The 15,077-nt window shown below is 47.3% G+C and overlaps 1 protein-coding gene across 2 annotated transcripts in view; it reads right to left on the reverse strand.

The window, feature by feature from the left end:
• The window catches only part of SLC16A3 (solute carrier family 16 member 3), a 31,271-nt gene extending 30,333 nt beyond the window's left edge, over positions 1 to 938 (reverse strand). Inside the window, exon 1 of one of the 2 annotated variants that reach the window (XM_026654621.1) lies at positions 864 to 938. The gene's annotated coding sequence lies outside the window, so the exon portion shown is untranslated. Of the gene's footprint in view, positions 1 to 10; positions 83 to 863 lie in introns of those variants that run through there. The other variant, XM_026654622.1, reaches the window with a different exon arrangement.
• Positions 939 to 15,077: the final 14,139 nt, after the last annotated feature.

Consider the following 15,077-nt stretch of genomic DNA (forward strand, 5'->3'; position numbering starts at 1 on the left):
TCTTTCTTACCTTGTCCAACCCAAAACGGAACAAATCAACTTCCGAGGCTAATTTTGCATATTAATTGTCTGTAACTCAGCCCGATGCAGGCTCCTATGAAAACGCATCCTTCCCAAGTGCCCGCAGAACCAGACCGTCAGCCGCTGGAGCGAGGGTCGGGAGGAGGGAGAGGGGGATCCCAGCTCCAGAGGAGGGAGCCGCAGAGCGCGGGGCCATTGGACACCTGACGCGCAGGTTGGGCACCGGGACATTTTGTGCCTGCGCCATGCCAGCGGAGACAGTCTGTTCCCATCACTCACCGCACGCGGACACGCAGCTCCCACCCTGGGTCTCCGAGCTCCCCAGAGGGCCTAGACTGTCTCCGCGGAGCGGCGCTACAAAGCACCCGAAGCAGAGAACCTGGACAAAGGACAACAGAGGGGATGCGCCTCCCGCTGTGACCGTTCCCCGCCCCGCCTGCTGCACAAAGGTGCCAGCCTCCCCCGGTTCAGCTCGGATGAGGCTTTTTCCGACAGGCTGGTCGAGTCCTGCCAATGACCAGGCTCCGCTCAAGACCCCCCGCGCCCCGGTGTCCTGGAGCGCCGAGGGAAAGGGGATGCGCGGTGCGCTCCCAGCCCGGACCGCACCGGCCTCATGACCTAGCCCAGGCTAATCTGGAAACGCCAACGCCCGGGTTCTGGCCCGCGTCGGGCCGGGTCTCTGGCCCGGTTCTGGAGCAGCTGATTTAATCTGCAGCGCCAGGATCCCTCCTGGGGAGGCGCCGACCCGCTGGGGGGCTCGGGGAAGCAGCCGCCGCCTGCGCACCGGAGCGGACAGTCAGCATCCCGCACGGCTGCGCCGCGGCTCCCTGGGATTCACGTACCTGGGACGAGCCTGCGCCGGTCTCAATCCCGGTTCCGAGACCGATCCGACCCGCTGCTTTCGTCTCGGCTTCCGGGGCGATTTAGCGCCTGTTACTCAGCAGTAGCGGGCGGCAGCCGCTAGTTTCTGACGAACGTCAGAGCAGCCGGGTCCGGACTCCTGACGGGTCCTAACGCCTCCTACCGCCGGTTAATTCAGAGCCAAGCCAGCCCCCGACCTGGTCCCACCCGGGCCACGGCCAGATTGGCCATAACGATCATCATAACATCCAGGGCTACAGATTCGGAACCACCTCCTCCCGGGCCACCTAACCAGAACCATCTGGGCAATAGGCTCACGGCCAAAGGTCTGGGTACAAGCAGGTCCAGAGCCTTAGGACCTAATACCCTGAATTCCCATGTAGAAGTCAAAGTCCTAAACTCCCCGGGTTTCAGGGCACTGGCTCCCCCCTCATCCTAACAGTCTCCAAGCTCCAGGGACACACCGCTTTGGGTAGCTGGGATACAGGACTCCTGAGTTCGCAAATTGGCTCTGACACTCACCTATGTGCTGTGAGCCTGAGCATATCACTTACCCTAACATGAAGATTAAGGAGCTAGGCCGCAGATCCCTGCATTAAAGGCACCTTAGATGCCTGGTGTTATTATTTCAGTGTCTCATTATATCAAACCTATCCAGGCTCTGTCACACCCAAACTGGCTGCATTAATCAGTGTGGGGATCATTATACACCCAAAACAGGTGATTCTGATCCAGTTAATTCTCCCTGGTTTAGCTGTTAATTTTGAGTGGTGAGCTCTGCATTTCAGGAGCCCTGTTACCAAGGTTAATGCAGGATGGCGGGTGTGCTGGATATAAAATAAGTATTTTAAGGGCTGGGAGATCAATATGTTGAACAAAAAGCAGATCTCATGAGCAGTTGCATGGTCGGCTGTATAAAAATTCAAGATTCTAGCTCTAATCTGACCAATTAAAGCATTTTTGGTTTTTTTATTAATTATTTTTAGGACACAGGCAATGTGAAATTTAATGGGGTTGGTAACATTGTATCTTTTATCTCTGACCCCTCTCCCCACCCAAGCTGCAGACTTCTCTGGAGTTGCTCAGATTTCACCTTTCTCCCTGGAAAATCTGTTCACTGACCCTTTCCTATGCAAGTCTATTTTATTCTTAAAGTAAAATAACAACAGAGAAAACATATTAAAAATAAAAGAACCTACATGCATGATAATATGCTTACCAGAGATCACCCCAAGCCTAACATGGGCTCTGGCAGAAGAAGTCCTTCAAAACTCTACCCAAGGGGTTCTTTGTGGTTTTAAGTTCATCACTGATTCGGCTGAGAACAAGCCCATAGTCTCACAAGGCCTCAGTAGGCCCAGTCCTTCCAACCCTTCCCTAAGGACTTGGGCCCTGCATGGACCACAAGTCCTGTCCTTTTGCTGAACCACAAAAAATAAAAAAGGCCTGACCCTGTTTAAAACTAAAAATCCTTTATTTGTCTGCTGTTCCCTGCATAATCCAGTTTGAAATAGTATAGGTGCCCCTCTCCAGGGCATAGTTTTGAATTGCTGATAACTGGAGGACTGCACCCCCTATTCCTTATAGTGATATTAATATGATATGATTGTGACATAATTATGATGTATTTTATGCAAGATAAGTCATGTGAGGTGTAATTGGAAAAGTTATGATTTGCTGAATATGATTATCCTACAGATGCCCCCCAGGTTACGCAAATCTGATTTACGCAAATCCGCATTTACAGAAAAAGTTCTGTAAGCTAGAAATAGTTTTTTTTTTCTGTTGCATAATGGTCGGGTATACGTTTCCAACTTACGCAAAATTCGAGTTATGCAAGGCGTTCCAGAAGGGAACGCTTGTGTAAGTTGGGGAGCATCTGTATTTGTATGCATCTATCATTTTTGTATCTGAAGTCATGAATATTGACTATGGGCATGGCTACACTTGCAGTTGTAGGGTGCCGGGAGTTAAACCAGCCCTTGGAGACCGCAACAGGGAAAGCGCTGCTGTGTGTTCATACTGTCAGCTGAAAGTGCAGTGGCGTGGCCACATTTGCAGCACTTGCACCAGCATTGGGAGCAGTGCATTATGGGCAGCTATCCCACAAAGCACCTCTTCCCATTCTGGCACTGTGGCTTGTGGGAAGGGGGAGGGGGCGCGGGGCATCCTGGGTCCTGTCCCAATGCCCTGTGATGCATCGCTTCGCATCCCAGCAATCCCTGTGCTTCTGTCCACATTTGGCGTCATCTTTCAACAGTTTTTGTACTGCACGCTCTGTCTTCCCTTTCGGTCTGCAGGAATGGATCCCCAACTTGTGAGGAACATGCTGATGGGTCTCGCCAGCACGTCACGAATTGCAGTCAGGTTACTTCTTAAGCTACAAAGTGACAATGAGGAGTCCGATGATGATGTCGACACACATAACGCATACGACACGAGATTGTTTGTGGCATTCATGGACATGCTCACCACAGTGGAACGCTGCTTTTGGGCTCGGGAAACAAGCACTGAGTGGTGGGATCACATCATCATGCAAGTTTGGGATGACGAGCAGTGGCTGCAGAACTTTCGGATGAAGAAAGCCACTTTCATGGGACTGTGTGCTGAGCTCACCCCCACCCTGCGGTGCAAGGACACGAGATTGAGAGCTGCCCTGCCAGTGGAGAAACGCATGGTTATTGCAATTCGGAAGCTGGCTACTCCTGACAGCTACTGATTGGTCACTAACCAGTTCGGAATGGGAAAGTCGACTGTTGGAATCGTGTTGATGCAAGTGTGCAGGGTCATTAATCGCATCCTGCTCAGAAGAACCATGACTTTGGGCAACGTGCATGACATTGTGGCTGGCTTTGCACAAATGGGTTTCCCTGACTGCAGAGGGGTGATAGATGGCACACATATTCCAATTCTGGCACCAGACCACCTAGCCTCCAAGTACATAAATCGGAAGGGGTATTTCTCGATGGTTCTCCAGGCGCTTGTGGATCACCGTGGGCGTTTCATGGACATTAACACAGGCTGGTCTGGAAAGGTGCATGACACACGCATCTTTTGGAACACAGGCCTGTTCAGGAAGCTGCAAGCTGGGACTTTCTTCCCGGACCAGAAGATGACTGTAGGGGAAGTCAAAATGTCCATTGTGATCCTTGGAGACCTGGCCTACCCTTTAATGCCATGGCTTATGAAACCATACACAGGGAGCCTTGACAGCAGTAAGGAGTGGATCAACAACAGGCTGAGTCAGTGCAGAATGACTGTTAAGTGTGCTTTTGGCCGTTTAAAGGGCTGCTGGTGCTGTCTGTATGGGAAGCTGGACCTTTTTTTTTTTTTTTTAACATCCCCACGGTTATAGCTGCATGCTGTACCCTCCATAACATTTGTGAAGGGAAGGATGAAAGCTTCACTCAGGCATGGACCATGGCGATTCAACACCTGGAGGCTGAATTTGAATAGCCAGAGACCAGGGCTATTAGAGGGGCCCAGCGTTGGGCTGTAAGGCTTAGGGATGCCTTGAGGGAGCAATTTGATGCTGAAAGCCACCAGCAATGTTTGGTGCCCTGCACAGGAGTGAAGTGCAGTGGTTCCAATGCTAGTAGACATCTGTGTTTGCTATGTATGATGGACTGACTTGCAGTGCATGTTGCTTTCCTGGGCTTTGCTATCTTTTACTTAATGCAATAAAGAATGTTTGCAAAGCCAAAAAATTCATTTATTGAAAAGAAACACAACTTCTGGGGAAACACACATGGCATGACACATCTGTGCTGTGTGGGAGGAGGGAAGGGGACGGGGTGGGGAACAGGACAATCACAGATTTGCGTATGTCCTGTTATCATATTCAGCCTTCCTGTCTGGAGCGCTGTGCAATGAGTGCTGCACTTCAGGCTGGCTAAAATGCATGGTGAAGAGGGTTTAGTGCAGTGGGTAAGGGTCATAGTTTGCAGGGCTGGGTGGTGAAGCTACAGGTGTTGGAGGCAGCTGATGGCGACAGGAAACCGGATGTTGGGGAAAGTGGGTTGGCGGTGACATGGGGGTACAAGGGAAAGAGATTTGGGACAAGGGCCGCGGAGAGGGCGGGCGCAGATCTGCTCCGTCTGCAGTACTATGAGTGCCTGCATCGAGTCTGCTTGGCGCTCCATAATGCTTAGGAGCCGCTCTGTGGTTTGTTGCCGGTGATCCGCATTCTCCTGGCGGAGCCTCCTTTCGGTATCCCACCACTCCTGTACTTTTTGATTCTCAGTAAGGGACTGCTGCATGACTTCATGCAGAAGGTCCTCCCTTGCTTCTTCACGGCTGCTTCCTGATTCTTTGTAGCCTTTCGGCCGTTGATAACAAGGACGTCTGGGATCTCACGGTTGCATCTGTAAAGTCAAAATGCAACATTTAACAGAGGCAGCATTGTTCACACTAGACAGAGCAATGATTCGGCCACAATAGCAGAAAGTGCCCATCCCAAAGTGAGCGCACATAACCCACAAGAGCACCGAAATGGTGAGTAATCACAGGGGCAAGCGTGACTGATTGTTCCAGGGCTGAACTGTCCTCTGCGGTCCTGTGCCTTGGGGAGACCCAACAGCTGCAGGGGGCCCCTATATTGAACACTGTCCCCACATTTTCCACAGGATGAGTTCATCCTGGAAGATATCTCGCTGCTGAGGGTGACCTGGGAAGCAAGGGAGGGTCTTCTACTACAATGCGGCTTCCGCCCTGGCCCTTATGCGGATTGCCTGTGTGCAGCAATAGTCCCCCCACCCCTCATGGCACAGTGGCGTGGACATGTTAGCCTTACTGGGACAAGGAGCACACTAGCTCTGCCAAGGAACCCGTGCAAGCGGATTGCCCAGCTTCTGCATGAGACCTTCGATGAGATCACTGAGGCCGATTACCACAATGTGAAAGAGCACATCAATGCTCTATTCCGCATCTGGGCATGCATGCAGCCCTGACCCTTCTTTCTGCAACCCTCCTTGCCCCAATAGTCCACACCGAACAACTCCCTTCCCAAAATAAAAGCCACTTACCAGGCACCTCCTCTGCTGTTTGTTCTTCCCCCAGCACCATCTGCTGTAACTGGCTACCTTCCTCCTGGCTTGAAAACAGCTCCTGGCTGCATTCATCTATGGATGCTGGGTCGTCCTCTGGCTCTGGGCCCCCCTCCTCCTCAGCACCCTCGCTCCCACTTTCCTCCTCCTGCCTTGTTGCACTCTGGGCTACCACGGCCTCTGAAGTGTCCATGGTGCTCTTCAGAGTGGAGGTGAGGTCATGCCCAAGTATCTCGTCCAGCTCTTTGTAGAAACGGCAGGTCGTGGGTGCAGCACTGGAGCGGCAGTTTGCCTCCCGCACTTTGTGGTAGGCATTCCGTAGCTCCTTCACTTTAACCCTGCACGCACTGGGTCCCAGTCATGCCCCCTTTCTATCATAGCTCTTGATATCTGCCCATAGGTATCATAATTCCTACAGCTGGAGCGCAGCTGGGACTGGACAGCTTCCTCCCCCCCAAACACTGATGAGGTCCAGCACCTCGCCATTGCTCCATACTGGGGATTGCCTGGTGCATGGAGGCATGGTCACCTGGAAAGTTGCACTGAGAGAACTCCATGCCTTGCTGAGCAAACAGGAAGGGGAATTTCAAAATTCCCAGAGAATTTAAAAGGTGGGTCTGATGGTTGGTCACCTGAGGGCAGGGCAGTAAAGTTCAAAATGATGACCAGAGTGGCTAGAACAGGCTTTGTGGGACACTTCATGGAGTCCGACCAGAGCACATTAATAGCCAGGGTGTACACACTGGCACCGCGGCACTCCAGCCGGGGTGCAGCAAGCTATGCTTCTCATGGAGGTGGATTACCAGAGGTGCTCCAGCTGCGGAGTCCGGGCGCTCTATGTGCCTTGCAAGTGTGTACATCTCAGGAGTTAGGGCACCCGGGGCTGATTTAATACGCTCCAACTTGCAAGTGTAGCCAAGGCCTAAATATCTGTATTTAAAATGTAGTTACACCTGGGTAACACCCACTAGACTAGATGCTTTCAGTGTAGATAGTGGGTGGGGAAAGGCCTATTCAGGGAAATGGGCCATTAGGAAAAAACACTAGGCCTTTGGAGATGTGGGTGAGCCTTCCTGAGAATACTACAAATAGCCTGTAAGTAATGGCTGCTGTGACTCTACAAGGACATGTGATCAGACCACATGTCTCTAGACTCCATTTTGGGAGGTCAGTATTTTTCCAGACTGGTCTGGGAACCAAGCTTTGGAAGTAATGCCCACCATATGCAAAAGCTATATAAGGGAGGGAGTGATATCATCTGTGGTTCTTCACTCCCCACACAAGAAGACTCCTAGAAACACCTGAGGAACAAAGACTGAACTGGGGGAAGTGCTGGACCAATGCTAAAGGGATCTCTAGCCTGTGAATGAAACACCTGGGGATTCCAAGCTGTAAAGCAAGTGCAGCTTGTGCCTTAAGAATCTGCAGCCTGCTTGTATCATCGCTTGGGGAGAGAATCTGCTAATTCATAGCCAATCTATTTAGTATATTAAGTTTAGTTTGTGTTTTTTATTTTCTATGTAATCTGCTTTGATCTATTTGCTATCACTTAAAATCTATCTTTTGTCATTAATACACTTGTTTTTGCTTTATCTAAACCAGTGAGTTGGAGTGAAGTGTATGGGAATCATAAATCAGGGTGAGAAAGCTGTTGCATATTCCTCTCCACATTGAGGGAGGGGGTGAACTTTATAAGCTTACGCTGTACAGTTCCCAGTGCAGCACAAGATGATATAATTTTGGGTTTATACTCCAGAGAGGTTGTGTGCCTGGGCAGCTGGGAGTTGCCTTGGCTGTAGCCTTCCTATGCAGGGGCTGGTCAGAGAGCCTGTATGTAATTGCAGCTGGGTGTGTCCCTCCCTGTATGAATGCTGGTGAAAGTGCAGCTGGAGGGCTTTGCAGCTTGTCACAGCAGTGCAGTGTGAGAGGGAGCCCAGGCTGGTGGGTCAGGGGGCTCCGTAGCACCCTCGTTCCAAGTGGCACCCCGGGGGGAACCCGTCACAGACTTACTTTAGAATTTTTGAATTTGATTCATTATTCAATAAGGAGCCAGTGTAGCCAGCAGAACACTGGAGCATTGTGTTTATAGACGCCTCTTTCCTGTGCTTGATCCTATGTTGCTTCCCTTAAAAAAGACAGAGTGGGAGGTAGGGAAAGGGTGATTATTTGCAATTCAGGACAGAAAGGATAACTACAAGCATGAGAATGATCTGCTCACCTGGATTTTCAGAGAAAAGTCTTGGGGGTCAGAAAGAGGAAGAGGTGGCTGCAGTTGAGACAGACCTTCGGTCCTGCAGACTCTGGAAATCCCATATGACAGAAATCTTTGCTTACTGAGCATCTTCTAAGCCTGGCAGAAGTAGACCTCTCCTTTTATGTATATTAGGGCTTGTCTGCATGGGGTATTTTTGGCAGAATATGTTCTTGTTTATAAACTTTGTGGAATAACTAACCAAAATAAGTTTCCGAATGGTAGCCGTGTTAGTCTGTGTCAGCAAAAACACTCCCTGAACACTAAATAATAGACTTAAAAGTGGCAATTCTTCAACAAAAAAACTTCAAAAACAGACTCCAATGAGAAACTGCAGAACTGGAATTAATTTGCAAACTGGACACCATCAAATTAGGCCTGAATAAAGACTGGGAGTAGATGGGTCACCACAAAAACTAATTTCCCTTGCTGATACTCAAATCTTCTTGTCAACTGTTTGAAATGGGCCATCTTGATTACATTGAACTCATTAGCACTACAAAAGTGATTTTCCTCCCTTCTTGTCAACTGTTGAGAATAGCCCACTTAATTGAATTGACTCGTTAGCACTGACCCCCCCCCCCCCACTTGGTAAGGTAACTCCCATCTTTTCATGTGCTGTGTATTTATACCTGCCTCTGTATTTTCCACTCCATGCGTCTGATGAAGTGGGTTTTAGCCCATGAAAGTTTATGCCCAAATAAATTTGTTAGTCTCTAAGGTGCTACAAGGACTCCTCATTGTTTTTGCTAATCCAGAATAAGTACATCCCCATGGCTGGCTTTAATCTATTTCCCTCTGAATCAGTAAGTCTACAAAGCACTGATTTTTTTTTCCAAAATAAGTGTACAGCATTCTTGGCAGGTGTCCTATGGTGCATTGTCCCACTGCTTGGCCCTTCCTATGCATTCTAGGAATTTTCTTGTGTCACGTTGTGGGATAGCCATTGGAATTCTAGGATTTAGAGTCAAACTAGCAAAATACCATTATTCCTTTCTTGGAATCCCATGATTTATCCGTCTTTTGTGGTTAAGCACCATTTAAAAACTGATGTCAGCCGCATGGAGGCAACACTGTTGTGATCCTGACATCATTAACATATAGAAACTACTGAACTTGTATTTGTAGTTGCACAGCTGAGTGGCTTCGGCTTTGCAAGTCAGCAGCACCAATCTGGGTAGTGGAAGAGGAGAAGGATGACATCAGGCAGCTACTTGTGGCTAAACTTTCTGTGCACTAACTCATCCCCAAATGGCCTTAATTAACTTTCAAAGTATATTATCTAATTTGCAAAAAAATGCCAGAAAAGTTGCAGGGGGGGGGGGGATTTGTATTGTGTGGAAACAAGGCATTTAATCCAAAAAAACAAAAATTAAAGTGGAAGGGGGGGGGGGGGAACTTCCATATAAACAAGTCTTTAGGAGTCCTGGGTGGTAAGTGCTTCCAACTGCAAATTTCTCCTGCATCCATCATCTACGTCCACCAGTTTATAGGTGACTTTCAGATGGTGCTTCTCAACTGCCTAGAGCTCCTCATGGACTCTTAAGTATTTGAGCTTTAAAAAATATTTTCCTTTTAACTTGTGAGGCAAATATGCCTTTTTTACACTTGAATGAAATACACATGCAGTATATCAGAGGGGTAGCTGTGTTAGTCTGGATCTGTAAAAAGTAACAGAGAGTCCTGTTGCACCTTTAAGACTAACAGATGTATTGGAGCATAAGCTTTCATGGGTGAATACCCACTTCGTCAGATGCATGTAATGGAAATTTCCAGAGGCAGGTATAAATATGCAGGCAATATGCACTATAGATATTTTTACTTTGTTGTGCATTTTTAGAATTATAACAATAACATTTTACACTATTAATTGATTTCACTCAGTGAACTTTGCTGCAGCTATTCAGTAATGCTCTCACGCATGCACTGGGGGTCTGTGATGGGGTGTGTATCCTACACAGGCCCTGAAGAGGTTAAGGTAGACATGAGAGGCCAATTAACATATTTGGCAGCACCTGTCAGAGAAAGCCAAGGAGCCTGGCTTAATTGATGAAGCCCAGCTGAGGAGAGGTTAGGTGGTGATCATAAAGCCTGGAAGTTTGTAGCAGAAAAATCTTGTAGGAAGAGAGTCTGTAGCTAAGGGTGCTATTGGGGGGGCTACCTGCCTGCCTGCCGCCATCCCGGTTTCCTACAGGATGTCTGTTGGTGGCAAGTGTGCTAGCCCCAGGTAGAATACTTAACTGCAGCACATCCTGAGAGCTAGTCTACATTGGCAATGCTAAAGCACCCCCTGGTAGATTAGAAGCTAATTTCTAAATTATTCTCTGCAAAAAAATAGTTTCAGGTACCTAAATAGCCCTTGGAATCATGCCACTATCTGTAGTCACCTTCTAGGGTAATAGAAATAAGATGTGGTTTAGAGTGATAGTAAGAAATCTGAGGGAGTAGACCTTAGTTGCCAGCTTCAGGATCCCTGGGCTGGAACCCTATGTAGAGGGTGGGCCTGGGTTCCCCTACTAGCCATTGAGGAAGATGGGGTGAAACCCTCTCAGGCAAGGGGGATAAGGACCATGGAGCCCAAAGACAGATGGAAAAACTGCTGTAAAGTCATTAGATTATTATAGTTTGGCTGGATTCTACTACCCTGGAAGGGGTGGACTAAAGTGGAACCCAGCCAGAGGGGCCAAGTCATGGGAAGAGATACCACTGCAGCAATAGCGTGACTCTTGGCAAGGGGTGCCATATGGGGAGACAGCCACTACACCATGCCTAGTTACAAAGTGAATGACCCCTTTATAAGGCCCTTGCTGCATAATTTAGATCTAATGTGGCATATAGTCCAAAGAGTCTTTTGAAAAGCTCTACTGCACAAAAACTAACAAATTCAGAATTGAGGTTCCAAAAACAATCTTAACTTTGTTTCATACACAACCATTGACAATAGGACCTTTTTTATGTGATCACACAACATACATAGACTGATACAAAAGCATATATGTAGATACATTTAATGTTTACAAAACTTTAACAAACAAACATCAATACTACACAATTAAATCTGAGACAAAAATTTACCCAAACTCTTTAATTCTGGATGCCTAATATTAGCTCCAAAATCCATATTCAGATTACTAAATAATAGCGCTTTTCAGAAGTGCTGAGCATCTGTATTTCCAGCTGAGTTCAGTGCAAGCTGCAAGTATTCAGCACTTCTGAAAATCAGGCCATTTTTATTTAGAAGTTTAACTTTAATCACTCAGGTTTGAAAACTTTGGCCCTAACTTTCCTTCTGGTATACTAGTATATAGCATTATTTACCAAGTAATATGAATTATATTCCTCAGGGTTCTATGGTCAGGTAATGAAAGACCATATTATTATGCATATAGTGGCAAAAACTATAGCTGTGAGAACACTAACTGCATTTCAATTACATTTCAGTGTTGCATTAAATTCATGGTTTTGCACTTAATTATTTAAAATGGAGTGTTTACAAACAGTAGGCAACTCCCTCTCCATTGTGAAACTATTTGTAGGTTTTGTTATCTTTTATTCTAACTTACATCAGGGGTTAGGACCAAAATACAGGAGCCAGAAAGATGGCTTTAAGTCACTTTTACCCCATACACTCTCTTGTTGCATTAAGCATAGCTCAATTAGAACAGAGAATCTGTCTGTCTCTTAACTCCTGTTTGTTACTACTGTGACAGATATGGCAACTTCCTGCAATATCCTGTATAAACCTTATTGAATTATGTTTAAGTATTTAGGAGTTCATTGTATAAAAAATACAAATGTTTATGTAGTTTACTGGGATTGTATATAATGTGTCTATGGAGGAGACCTGACTAACATAAACCTTGAAGGGTTATGTGCTTCAAAGGATAGCTTGAAACAAACTTAAAAGTTAAGTGGGTTTCCCAGGAAATCTCTAGGGGGAAGTGTATACAAATATAATTCCTTTGGTTACGCAAGAACTCAGCCTTTTGAACCTTTAGCTGGAGGAGAGGACATTTTGTATGCTGATCACCTGTTACATATTATAGATCAAAGCCCCAAATTGTATAAAGAAGTGATTCACAGATTCATGGGTGTGCTTGTTACAAACTTCTACCAGCAGAAAAACTCCTTGGTGGGGTTTGAAGGACTGTTTATCTGCTTGATCTCTTGTTGGAGTTCGGGTGATCACATGATTAGCATGTGTGTACGTTCCTTTATTGTTTGTAATATTGTCTGGGTAATGCTTTCACCTTAAGAATAAATGTTCTTGCTTAGAAAGAACTGTCTGGTAACGTAACTGTGAGAAATTATGCTGCTTATAGCCTCTGAGAAAGGCAAAGCAGGCCTCCTGAGACAATCTGTCTTGCTGGGGAATTCAGTGTAGGCAGGGAACTGTGCAGCCTAGAAAAACCCTGATCAGGAGCAGGACAGAGACATCAGTCTCCACCTGAAAGAGGTGATGGCCAGGGGGCTGGAAATCTAAGCATGGGTGTGCTTGCTGGACTACAGTGGAGAAATATAGGCACAGTTGTCCTGAACTGTGACAACTACTAAAAGGAAAAGAGATTTCATATACTTACAAAATCAGGAAATTATCAGGTTTCTCCCTAGATATTGCTGTGTAGCTGCATGTAGTGATGTCACCAGTGATGCAGTACTTTCTAAATTGTTGCAAGAGAGGATTGCTGATTCATTGCTTGTTTGATTAAAACTGAACCATGCCGTTCAGGGCAACTGTACCTGTATTCCTGCACTATGGGTATGTCTACACTACAAAATTAGGTTGATTTTATTTAAGTCGACATTGAGCCTCTGATTTAAGCAAGTCAATTCTGCATGTCCCCACTACGCTCATTGTATCGGCGGAGGGCCTCCTCATTGCCAGGGCTTGCATCAACTCACGGAGTGCTGCACTGTGGGTAGCTATACCACAGTGCATGGAGCCAAGTGGAATGTTGGGTTGGGCTTGCATGGGATCAAAACATTTGTGTGGGTGGCTATGGGAACATTGCATTAGCCTCCCATGATGCACTTTCCTCCCTTCCTCCCTGAAATCAATGGCAAACAAACCAAGCCTTTTTCGCGCCTTTTTTCCTAAGGGTGGGTTACCCGCGCAGACACTATAGCACGACAAGCATGGACCACGCTCAGCTGTACACTGTTGTTGTGATCATTACAAACACCTCGCACCTGATCCTGCGGTATTTGCTCAGCCGAAGAAGGAGATGCCGGGCGGAACAATGTGATGCCACATAAGCAGCCCTGCTGGAGGCCATGGAGCGGAGCAATTTGCAGATCCTGGCGACAGTCCTGCTCATGCACCACCTTGACATGGTAGAGTGCTGCTTCTGAGCCCGGGAAACAAGCACTGACTGGTGGGACTGCATAGTTATGTAGCTATAGGATGACGAGCAGTGGCTGCAGAACTTTCGAATGTATAAGGCCACTTTCATGGAACTGTGTGAAGAGCTGTCCCCAGCCCTGAAGCGCAGCAATAGTAAAATGAGAGCTGCTCTGACAGTTAAGAAGCGAGTAGTGATAGCTCTGTGGAATCTTGCAACACCAGACTGCTACCGGTCAGTGGGGAATCAATTTGGAGTGTGTAAATCTACCGTGGGGTACGCTGTGATCCAAGTTGCTCGGGCAATCAATAGACTTCTGCTAAGAAGGGTAATGACTCTGGGAAACGTGCAGAACATAGTGGATGGTTTTGCCACGATGGGGTTCCCTAAGTGTGGGGGGCGATACACAGAACGCATATCCCTATCCTGGCACCAGACCATCTTGCCAAAGAGTACATAAACTGAAAGGGGTATTTCTCATTGGTGTTGCAAGCGCTGGTGGATCACAGGAGCTGTTTCACTGACATCAACGTGGGATCGTCGGGAAAGGTGCATGATGCGCACATCTTTAAGAACTCTGGTCTGTTCAGAAAGCTGCAAGCAGGAACTTTGTTTCCAGACTACAGAATAACCACTGATGATGTTGAAATGCCAATCGTGATCCTGGGAGACCTAGCCTACCTCTTTCTCCCATGGCTCATGAAGCTGTACACAGGCATCCTGAACAGCAGTAAGGAGCAGTTCAACCATAGGCTGAGCAAGTGCAGAATGGTGGTGGAATGTGCCTTTGGACGTTTAAAAGCCGGCTGGCATAGTTAGCTTACTAGGTTAGACCTCAGTGAAAGCAATATCCCCATTGTTGTTGCTGCATGCAGTGTGCTCCATAATATTTGTGAAACAAAGGGAGAAGAGTTTCCGGTGGGGTGGGGGGTTGAGGCAGATCGCCTGGCATCCAATTTTGAGCAGCCAGACACCAGGGCAATAAGAAGAGCACATTGAGGCATGCTGTGTCTCCGTGAGGCTTTGAAAACTAGTTTAATCAATGACCCACCGTAATGTGACACTTGTGTAGCGTTCCTTGCCAAACTGTCCCCTTCATTGCATGTACTCCCCTGTAAACTACACCCCTGCTATCCACAATGTGCTGAATGAATAAAGAGCCTTTTTTCCTCAATCCATCAATTTTTATTATGCTCACAAACACTGAGAGACAGCAAAGAAAAGTAAGATAACCTGGGGCTAAAGGGCTGATAACACTGGGGGAGGGGGAAAACAAGGACAGCTTGCTTACAATTGCACTGCAATAACAATCAAAGAGAATGGGAATGGGTGCCTTCTGGTCCTTGTACCCTCCCCTGGAGTTGAGTGCAAGGGATACCGGACGCTGTCCCCTCCCCCATCCTAGGAAGTCTGGGAGAGGAGGATGTGGAGCTTGGCGACGATGGCAGCAGGTTCAGCATAGGCTGCAGTGGGACTCTAGGGTCCAGATGCCTTTCTTGAACCTCAACCAGATGCCTCAATATGTCTGTTTGCTTCATCATAATCCACACCATCTCA

The sequence above is a fragment of the Terrapene carolina genome, unplaced genomic scaffold (assembly GCF_002925995.2).
Source record: "Terrapene carolina triunguis isolate 2854851 unplaced genomic scaffold, T_m_triunguis-2.0 Scaffold192, whole genome shotgun sequence".
Taxonomy (NCBI): Eukaryota; Metazoa; Chordata; order Testudines; family Emydidae; genus Terrapene; species Terrapene triunguis.